The sequence below is a fragment of the Haliotis rufescens genome, unplaced genomic scaffold, assembly GCF_023055435.1.
Source record: "Haliotis rufescens isolate VD_foot unplaced genomic scaffold, xgHalRufe1.0.p SCAF_5, whole genome shotgun sequence".
In the NCBI taxonomy this organism is placed as follows: Eukaryota; Metazoa; Mollusca; class Gastropoda; order Lepetellida; family Haliotidae; genus Haliotis; species Haliotis rufescens.
This window is the reverse complement of record NW_025964223.1, coordinates 14159129-14170506: the sequence shown is the minus strand read 5'-3', so window position 1 is coordinate 14170506 and position 11378 is coordinate 14159129.

The following is an 11378-nucleotide window of genomic DNA, read 5'->3' as shown; positions in this document are numbered from 1 at the left end:
GATGACAGAGCAATTTTACAAAACACACGTAAACATGGCAACCTGGAAGAAATTGTATAAAATTAACAACTAAATATTTACTTACATCAGGACTAAATCTTTATCCGTTTATGAACTGCGACATATGTGTTTCATGCAGTTCGTTTTATGTTACTTTATGCTTTGTACGTACGTGTGATCTAGTAGCGTGTCGTTCAACGAAACGAAGAGATAGAAAAGAAATTGCTGTTATCTTGATCAGGGCAATGTTTGCTCATAATGGGCCCATCAACATCGGCAAATTATATTCAGGAAATTGTGTTGGTCCAAAATTAAAGGTATGCTTGCCCCAGGACATGCATTTCATAACCCGAGTCGGCAAAGTGCGAGGTGCACGTTCGAAAGGCTCAGGAAACATATTTCACGTGCATCACGCAGGGGCGCCTCACACAGTGTTCTTACAGTTGATCAAAGAGTTCCTGAATATCTTTCAAGATACCTTCAACAAAACAGTGTTTTGTAAGCATTTTAGGTGTTATGAATATTGGCCATGGCGTCCCTGCTTCCGCCCTACAGTATGTTAGACAATTCTATAAGTAACTCGAGACATTTTTTCTAATGATTTACGTTAAATAACGTTATGGTACCTGCCTGATTCCTTTATGATTTTGTAAAATGACCTGAAGGTGCGTCAGGTTTACTTGTCTAAAATGCACATTCAGAATGACTAGTGTACCCATGGCCCAGAACCAACTCCAAGAACAACGTGACGTCATCAGAATGGTTTAACACTAATTATATACGGCAATGTAGAATTTTCACACGCTTTGAAAATAAGGGCGTCTATTGGGGATATGCTTTAATTGGATAAAACAGTTCTTAAAAAAAGCTGTATTCTTCACCAAGCATACTTTTCATTACAATTCATTGTTTATGATTCAATTCTTTTTGCGAACGCATGACTTTTTTCATGTTGCTGAATCAAATTGTGTCTCTGTCAGATTGAATAAAGCGACACAACTATTTCCATATCCAATAGAAATCTTTGCTAAAAGCAGAGACGATTGTACGATTCCGACTATATCATGAGCATGTGTTTATGAATGACTATAAAATAGTGATGATACCGGGTGTTCGCGAAAAAGGGAACGTATCCTGTCCCACCGGTGGCACCCGTCACAAACACATGCAAAGACAAGTAAATGGTTCGCCTGAAAAACACCACGGAAAAAAATGCATGTACACCAGTACAGTCATATTGTAGAGGAACCAGTGGCATAAAGGCCTTGACTTATATGATGAACAATATGATGGTGTAAATTATCACACAGAAAGAAAAGCCTTCATCCGTTCCACCGATCGCCTCCTATATACCCCTGAGGTTATGCTTACTGTCCATGGTATGCTTACTGTCAAAATTATAGCAGGATCACCTTTTGGGGTACATGGGGTTTTATGCGCCGGGACGAATAAAACCCAATGTACCCCTCGTGATCCTGCTACAACGAATTTTTCTTACAGACATGTTTTAATATAACATTGTAAAAGAATTAAACGAATTTAAAATTGATAGGAAACTGTTGTTCGATTGAGCTGGGGTTTATTTGTGCTGTGTCACGTGAATCGGGGAAAGAGCGTGCGCGGGTTTTTTTCGAAGCGGGGTATAAGAGATGTGTTCTGCCTCTCAGAAATCCACGTGCAGACTGACTTGCTCGTTGCAGGGTATACGATATTTATTCCCCCGCTGAGAAATGTATTCCCCTCCAAGGTGGGTTACCCAGTATTTCATCAAGATCACGTGAACCAATCAAATCTCATCCTTTTGACATGTAGGTATGATAAAGTATTTAACAAGATCACGTGGACCAATCAGAGCTCATCATTCTGACATGGGGGGGGGGGGGGGGGGGGATGATAATTGATGTAGAGAACATATAGAGGAGCAAAATTCATGTGACAGACCAATCCAAAACGTCCCACAGGTCCAAATAACACAAAGCAGAAAGTATCACTTTACTTAAATTGTAGGTGAGGTGTGATGAAATGGGGGTTTAACGTCGTGTTCAAGATTGTTGCACCTATAAAGCGACGTGCGTGTACGTATGTGTGGGTTGGTTGCTAGTGCTGACATGTACTAGACTTACGTCGTTTTTATAGTGCCAGTTCACTAAGATACAATACCGCAGTTTAATATAGACAAAGTATACTGACTCCGGACCGACCAGACATTGTTCTATCTCCTTACTGTCTAATGTCCAACAAGTACCATATTTTAATGTCTTCTGGTATGAAGCGCCCGGGGATCGAACCACCGACCTTCCACTCTCCGGGCAGACACACTATCTACAAGTCCACGGACGAGGTCCTTAATATTGTAGTCTCTGATTGGTTACAATGCTCACAAGAGAGGGTGATACATATCTTGACATAGGAGGTTGGTTATCATATAAGTGGGCACCTTGGCTTCGAGGATGATAGAAAACCACTCAAGTCAAATATTCAAATATGAGTAATCTCAATAGTAACGTAATGTTCTGTTTAGTCGGTGCACCTGGCGTGTTATTTATATCAATAGTTATATCCAGCGTGAAGCCATCACACGTCCTGACTCGATGTCTGGAGATAAGATTACAGACCTCGGTTTTCATTCTGCAGTACACCATCTGGCTGTCAGTTTTATTCTTGGCGTGGTCAGATATGCATCTTATCTAGCTCTTAATGGGGATTGTCAAACAGTGAATATGTATAGCTAGACAGTGGTGTCGTTTTATAAAAATGCCTGATCGGCCTTTATATGGACGGAAAGATTTGCCGCTATTCGTAAGGATTGGCATTCACGTTTTTCTGCAAAATACAACATGCATGATCTTTAACATCACCACTGGTTTAAATAATAAAGTTATTTGTGACCAAAATGCAAGATGTTTATTTTTTTATGGAAAATAATATTATAATAGTATGCTGACAGGAAAAAGACTTTTAATACTGGTACAAGCCACCCCGCACATATAGAGTTTATATGGGTGTTGCTGTAAAAGCTATGTCAGGAGTTGTATGCCCCGGAGTTACCGTTCTTCCTTTGCAAAACTTATCATTGGTATTGAACCTCTAAAAATCGAAACAGGCAGATATGTAAACTTAAATGTTGAAGACAGTGTGTGTTTCAACTGTAATGATCTCATTGAAGATGAGAAACATTGATTTCTTTCAATACCGAATCAGTGTCTGGTTATCACTGCTTCAGATGCACCTGGCTATTTGCGCATGTGCAAAACTACAGCCCACGAGCACTATTATCAGGACTTTGTACCTTGGTCGTTCGATGATTTATATTTAGAGTGAATAACTGAGTATGTTTTTACGCCGCTTTTAAGAAATATTCCAGCAATATCACGTCGCGTCCAAGATTATTGCACTTATATAGCGACGTGCATGTACGAGTGTGTGTTTGTGTGGCTGCTTGTACTAGTCCGGACTGATGCCGATGTATAGTGCTAGCTCACTGAGATACCATGCCGCAGTTTAACATGGATACCCCACTCAGACACAGTATACTGACTCCGAGCCGACCAGTTCTTGTTTTAGCCCCTTAATGCCGAGCGCCAGGCAGGGTAACAACAAGTACCATCTTTTAACGTCTTTTGGTATGACGCGGCCGGTGATCGAACCCCGGACCTTCCGCTCTCCGGGCGGACGCTCTACCATTAGGCGGTCTCGAAAGAGGAATAATTAAGGGTTGTAAAATCGGTCGAATAATATTTTTCTTTGAGAGGCATTTAGAAGTTAGAGGACTTAGTAAGGATAAGATGTATTGATGAGCAACTTCTTTGTTATAATTAGGAGCCACGTTTCGGTGTAGGTTCTGACATCATCAGTTGCTTGATAACGGTGTTAGAACCTGCATCGAAACGTCGCTCCTAATTGTAATAAAGACGTTGTTCATCCATATATCTTATCCTTACAGAGTGACCCGTGAAACTCCGGGGTAGAATAGGCCTTCAGCAACAAATGCTTGCCGTAAAAGGCGACTATGCTTGTTGTAAGAGGCGACTAACGGGATCGGGTGGTCAGGCTCGCTGACTTGGTTGATGCATGTCATCTTATCCTTATTGCGTGGATCGATGCTCACTGGATTGTCTGGTCCAGACTCGATTATTTACAGACCGCCGTCATATAGCTGGAATATTGCTGAGTGTGGCGTTAAACAAACAAATCCTTACAGAGTAATATTTGTATATAAATCCTAAAAGCAATTGGCACTCGTGAAGAGCAACCTCCTCGTGGTGAGTGCTGGATAGCGCTAATAGCTCTTCCCCCGTGTGGAACCGGGGCAGAATATTTCCACAGCCTCCCATTGCTGGTCGTAAGAGGCGACCAAAGTGGGCAGCCCGTTTGCCGTGGGTTGCGTCCCTGTGTCGGCGGAGGACGGGAGTCTGGTAGTTGAGGGCACTGGTTACTGGAACTGTGTTCCTTTGCCCAACACACTACTTCGACCCTTACTTCGCCTAGACGGGTGGTAAGATGGGCCCGGTCTTATCAATCGGCTGGTCATGCCAGGCCCTGTGCGTAATATTGTATATGCACACCTGTGTTGTATTAATATGTATATTTTGGTCTTGGCCATGCATACTTTGTATGAATTACCAATTTTGGATGGACTAAATTGCCTAGAGTCTTACGCCAGAAGGCGGTGGCTCATGGGCCAATCTGGTACTTTCGACCTCTGAGTTCTGTATGTCTTCAATTTCTTGTCATGGGCCGGACCAGCCTGGCATTTTATTTGATAGACAAATTCAGCTATTCATGTTGTTTTTACTGGAGTATACCACCTCTGTATCCCTGATGTTTGCATGTTGGAGATCCGGTGCAATAAAACATCGCTCTTTGTAGCACTCCATGGTGGGTGGGGAGCAGGGGTGCTGAATAAATTACTTTCATCATGGCTCATAATCATCCTGGTTCCAACCGAAATGAAAAGAAGAGACGACTCGAAGCTGAGATTTTATCATCTGATGATGATGTTTCGCTTTCACAAAATTCTAATTCTTGGGCACGTTTTATAGTAGTTGAATCACGAAATCAACTACCGTTGAAAATTAATCCTTTTGCTATCTCTAAAGCCATTGCAGGTATTTGTGGTGAAGTCAAGAATGTTTCACGGCTCCGGAGCGGTTCTCTTTTGGTAGAGTGTGCACGGAAACAGCAAGCTATCAATCTTTTGAAATGTACTACATTCGCAAACACTGAAGTTGCTGTCTCTGCGCACAGAACGTTAAACTCAAGTCGAGGCATCATCCGCGACAGAGCCCGTTGTCTGGCAGAAATGACAGAAGAGGAAATTCTTGATGAACTCAATGATCAACATGTCACTTCAGTGAAACGTTTTACAAGAAAGGATGGAGATAAAATTGTCCCAACAAATACATATTTGTTCACTTTTTCACTGTCGACCATACCACAATCTATAAAGGCAGGCTATTTTCACATCGGAGTGGAGGTGTATGTCCCCAATCCACTCCGATGTTACAAGTGTCAGAAGTTTGGACACGGTTCCAAATCATGCGATCGGCCGATTGTTTGTCACCGTTGTGGTGCAAATCATGACGCCTCAGATTGTACAGCTGACCCCAAATGTGTGAATTGTAAGGGTAAACATGTTGCATCTTCAAAATCATGTCCTCTTTGGCAACATAAGAAAGATATCTTAACAGTCAAATGTCAAAACAACATTTCTTTTCAGGAAGCAAAAAAAGTCATTGCCAGCCGGTCACCTCCATCAGTGCAAACTTATGCTGCTGCTGTCTCTCGACCTTCTACCACAAGATCAATAGAATGTCAAACTGACTTGACATGGGCACACTCTGAACACCCTGTGCCTGTGGTTACAACATCAGAGAGTCAGACAAACGATTCAGATAATCAATCATGTGACATCTCTCCAGCATCTCAGGTTGTGACTCAGACTATGGCCCCACCTAAACCAACTCCTGAATTACCAGCAACTATCAAACCATCAACTGAAATGCCCAAAAAACAAAAGAAGAAACAAAACAAGAAAATTACTACTAAGATCCCTACTCTCACTGAAACATCTGTAGATGTTCAGAATTTCTTTGATCCTCTCGAGATGGATGTTACTCCATCTTCTATGAGTGGTGACTCTTCTTCACGTTCAGTGAGCGATCTCCTATAGAACCGCCATGACCCATTCCAATATATGACAATGGAATTGCAGAGGACTTAGGCACAATTTTAACGAACTGCAATTATTAACAACAGATTTAAGTCCATCAGCAATTTCTTTACAAGAGACGTACTTAAAAAATACTGATAAATTTGAATTAAGGCAGTATAGTTCGTATCATTCCTTCTCTCCTCCGGGCGATGAAGCTACTGGAGGTGCTACAATTTTGGTGCGGCGGGGCGTTGTTCACAGTCCTGTTCCGCTTGACACAAATCTGCAAGCAGTTGCAGTTAGACTTACACTGCATATTGCCTTTACACTTTGCTCCTTATACATTCCACCTTCTTCAAATCTTCAGCAAAATGATCTACAAAAACTATACGACCAACTCCCAAAGCCCTGTGTCATCATGGGTGATCTAAATGGGCATAATCCTTTATGGGGAAGTGCAATCATTAATCAAAAGGGAAAAGTGATTGAGGATTTTGTTTCTGATAATGATCTCTGCATCTTTAATGATGACTCCGACACGTATTTACACCCTGCTACTGGCACGTATTCATCTCCAGATCTGTCTCTGACGGATTCAGTTTTGTTAAACGAATTCTCCTGGTCAGTCCACGATGACCTGTGTGGAAGTGACCATTTCCCCACTGTACTTAAACCCATAAATCCCACTGATGATCCACCTTCAGCTCGATGGAATTTTATGAAGGATAAATTAAAACCTACGTCTTTTCAGAATGTTACTGACCCGATTCAGTTGTTCTCAGATCAACTGAATAAAATTGCTGATGAATCAATTCCTAAGTCCTCCGTCAACCCACGTGTTCGTAAACCATGGTTTGATGACACTTGCAAACAAGCTAGGAAATGTCGTAAGAAGGCGGAGAAATACTTCCGTAAACATCCTACTGTCCATAATTTAAACACTGTCAAAATTTCAAATGCTAAGGCAAGACGTCTATTTAAGCAAAATAAACGCCAATCTTGGAGGAACTATGTCTCCAAAATAAACACTCGTACTCCTATGTCCAAGGTATGGAACATGATCAAAAGGATCAACGGCAAGGGATCACGTTCTACAGTTAACCATCTGAAGGATGGTGATACTTTACTAACTGATAAAACTGCTATTGCCAATAGACTTGGCAAAACTTTATCTCAACATTCGTCTTCATCAAATTATGTTCCTGAATTTCAAAAATATCAGCTCCAACAGGAGAAGAAAAAAGAAAATTTGATAATGGTGAAGATTACAATGAAGTATTTTCACTACATGAGCTATATACTGCCTTAGGGCAAGCTCATGATACAGCAGCAGGCGCTGATAATATTCATTATCAGCTGCTGAAACACTTGCCCGAATCATGCCTTGAAACTATGTTAAATATATTTGATGATATTTGGACATCTGGGACGTTTCCAGCTTCATAGCATAATGCCATTGTTATCCCCATACCCAAACCTGGGCGGGATCATTCTGATCCATCAAATTACCGACCTATATCTCTCACTAGTTGTGTTTGTAAAACGATGGAACGCATGGTAAATAATCGATTAGTGTGGTACTTGGAAACAAATAATCTTCTTACCAATATACAATGTGGTTTCCGGAAAAACAGAAGTACTATCGATCATTTAGTGCGTTTAGAATCGTTCATTAAAAATTCCATTGTAAATAGGCAACATGCTGTATCGATCTTTTTCGATTGAGAAAAAGCTTACGATACAACATGGAAACATGGTATTTTAAAAGATCTTCATGATTTTGGATTAAGAGGCCGTCTGCCTCATTTTATATCACAGTTTTTAACAGACAGGCAATTTCAAGTCCGAGTGGGTACAATCCTGTCTGATCATTATAATCAGGATCAGGGTGTCCCACAAGGCAGTATTTTGTCTGTCACTTTATTTAGTATAAAAATTAACAGTTTGTCAAAAGTTTTAAATGATTCAGTTGATGGATCACTTTTTGTGGATGATTTTAACTTATCTTGTCGTGGTAAAAATATGCACACAATAGAAAGGCAATTACAATTATGTCTCAATAAAATTCACAAGTGGTGTCTAGAAAACGGGTTTAAATTTTCCAAATCAAAAACTAACTGCATACATTTCTGCAGAAAATATAAGCCACATAAGGACCCTGAACTATTTTTGAATGGCACCCCTATCAAAGTTGTTAAGGAGGCCAAGTTCTTGGGACTTATTTTTGATAACCACTTAACTTTCCTTCCAAATATTAAATACCTTAAAGCTAAATGCCTGAAGGCATTCGATCTATTGAAAGTTGTTTCTAATTCAAAGTGGGGAGGGGATCAAACAACCCTCTTACACTTATACAGGTCACTGATCCGTTCAAAACTTGAATATGGCTCCATCATCTATGGTGGAGCCTGTAAAAGTAATTTACAAAAACTCGATACCATCCATCATCAAGGCCTGAGGCTTTGCCTTGGAGCCTTTAGAACGTCTCCCATTCACAGTCTCTATATAGAAGCAGATGAGCCTTCTCTTAAACAACGCCGTTTAAAATTATCTTTACAATACATCACTAAATTATATTCTAATCAGTCCAATCCAGCTTTTGAATGCATATTTAATCCTCTCTACGAAGATCTTTACAATAAGAAATCAACACTCACTCCACCACTCGGAATCAGAATGAAATCTGCAATATCAGCTTCTAGTATTCAACTCCAAGATATAGCTCCTACTAAACTTTTCTCATCTCCTCCTTGGCAAATGGTAAAGCCAGAGGTAGACCTTACATTAACAAAACTAAAGAAATCAGACACTAACGAATTAATTTACCAACAAGAATACAGTCAATTAAGAAACAATTATGACACTTATAAATCTGTCTTTACAGATGGATTCAAGATTTGTGGCTCAGTTGCTAGTGCCACCGTCATTGGATCCAGAACTATATCTTCACGTTTACCTGCTAACAGTTCCATATTCACTGCAGAAGCAAACGCCATTTTTACAGCACTTAAATATATCAGTAATCAATCTAAACATAAACAATTCATATTGTTTTCAGATTCTCTTTCATGCCTTCAGGCGATTAAAAATATGTCACCCAAACATCCACTTTTAATCGAAATTCTCGAATTATTTAATGATCTTGCTACTGGCCAATACGACATCGTCTTTTGTTGGTTACCAAGCCATGTTGGTATCATTGGTAACACAATGGCTGATGCTGCTGCAAAGGCAGCACTCAACAAATCTGTGACACCACTTCTGATCCCCTACACTGATTTTAAACCTGCAATTAGATCTTACATCCGTGATCTGATGCAAAGAAGTGGGACACCAAAGTAGGTATCAATAAATTACATCAAATTAAGCCAAATATCGGTTACACCTACTTGGGTTGTCAGTCCAGATTTGAAGAGGTCATTTTACGACGATGTCGAATTGGCCATTCAAGATATACAAATGAATATTTATTAAAAGGTGAAGATCCTCCGTTCTGTATCCCTTGTGATGAAAGAATCACGGTCAAGCATGTCCTGCTTGACTGTATTGATTTTTCCATCACAAGGGATAAGTATTTCAAAGTTTCATCCATCAAGGACCTTTTTAATCAGATTAATTCTCATTTAATTCTTGGTTTTTTAAAAGACATAGAATTGATTGATAAATTTTGATATGTATTGTAATAAGTATGTGCTTTTAATTTGGTAGAATGAAGTAATAACTGAGATTGTTAGTGGCTGTACCTTCAAAGGGGGTTGAAGTAACGTAAAATAATTGTCCCCCTGAGAAGGTATGTCAGTCCTATTTCATTCAAAGTATTTTTTAATTTTCCATGCTTTTAATCGTAGAATTCTTGTTGTTTTTTACTGACGTGGCTAAAACTCACTGACAATCACCAGTAGCCAGAGCGATGGTGTAAATCCTGCTGGGTTACCATGTAGGTAGCAGAAGTATCATAAGTCCCCATGGTACCTAGTATGGTGACCTACCTTTGGTTATTGGTGATCTATAGCCCTTTTTTATTGTGTACTGTTTTGAATTGTTCCAATTTTATGATGATCTGCTAGTTTTAAATCTACATCTGTGATAGTCTAGTGTTTTTACTGTCCTTCGTCGACAGATTTAACTGTCTTTATTTATATATGATTCATGTCCAACTTGATTTAGTCACGATATGGCTGAAATATTGCCGATGTGACTATAAACATTAACTCACTCACTCACTAAAAGCAATTCTTGTAATATCCCTATCCGGGTGAGAAACCTGAAATTTCAATTTGCAAATACCTGTACATAATCCAATCTGGACCCGACAATCCAGTGATTGACATCATAAGTATCCATCTACGCATTTGGGATACGATGACATGCATCAATCAAACCAGCGAGCTTGACCATCCGATCCCGTTAGTCGCTTCTTACGACAAACATGGGTTGCTAAAGGTCAATTATAACCCGGGTCTTCACGGGGAATCAAATCATAATTCCTGCAGCCAACAATCACCTGAGACTAACATAGGTGAACCGAATGAGCATGTATGTGAGTGAATGAATAGTGAGTGGATGGGGCGAGGTGGTTTTACGCCACTTTCAGATATGCTTCATTCCTCCGTTTAAATTTGAGTTAGTTGTTCAACTAGTTTGTGATTTTGAAACACACAGATATGACTCAATAGTCATACCAGTCATGCACGGAACTACTGACTAATAGACTATTTTGTAAATGTTTTGTCATTTGCCATTTGTCATTTGTCATTGTCAGATATACTCGTACGGTACGTGTGCAAATTCCAATTTTTAGTTAACTTCAGTTTGCTGCGAGAAACAAGAAGTCATTTATGAAACAATCAAAATGCTAAAAATCAAACAGAAACATTATACATATTCAACAATATATTTTCATTTATCATCTCTGATCACTGATGTTGTTTTTTGCAGTAAAACTTCAAACAAACCGTCCATGTTTCTAGCTGCCTTCATTAGAAAGTAAGTAAAAACGACTCAACCTTTCCATATATTCACAAGAAATTTCTGCTAAAAGCAGAATTGATTGTACGATTCCGACCATAACATGAGCATAAGCACTATCAATTAGTTGGTTGGTTGGTTTGTTGTTTTACGCCAGCACTCAGCAATATTCCAGCTATATGACGGCGGTCAGGAAATAATCGAGTCTGGACCAGACAATCCAGTGATTAATATCATGAGCATCGATTCACGCAAT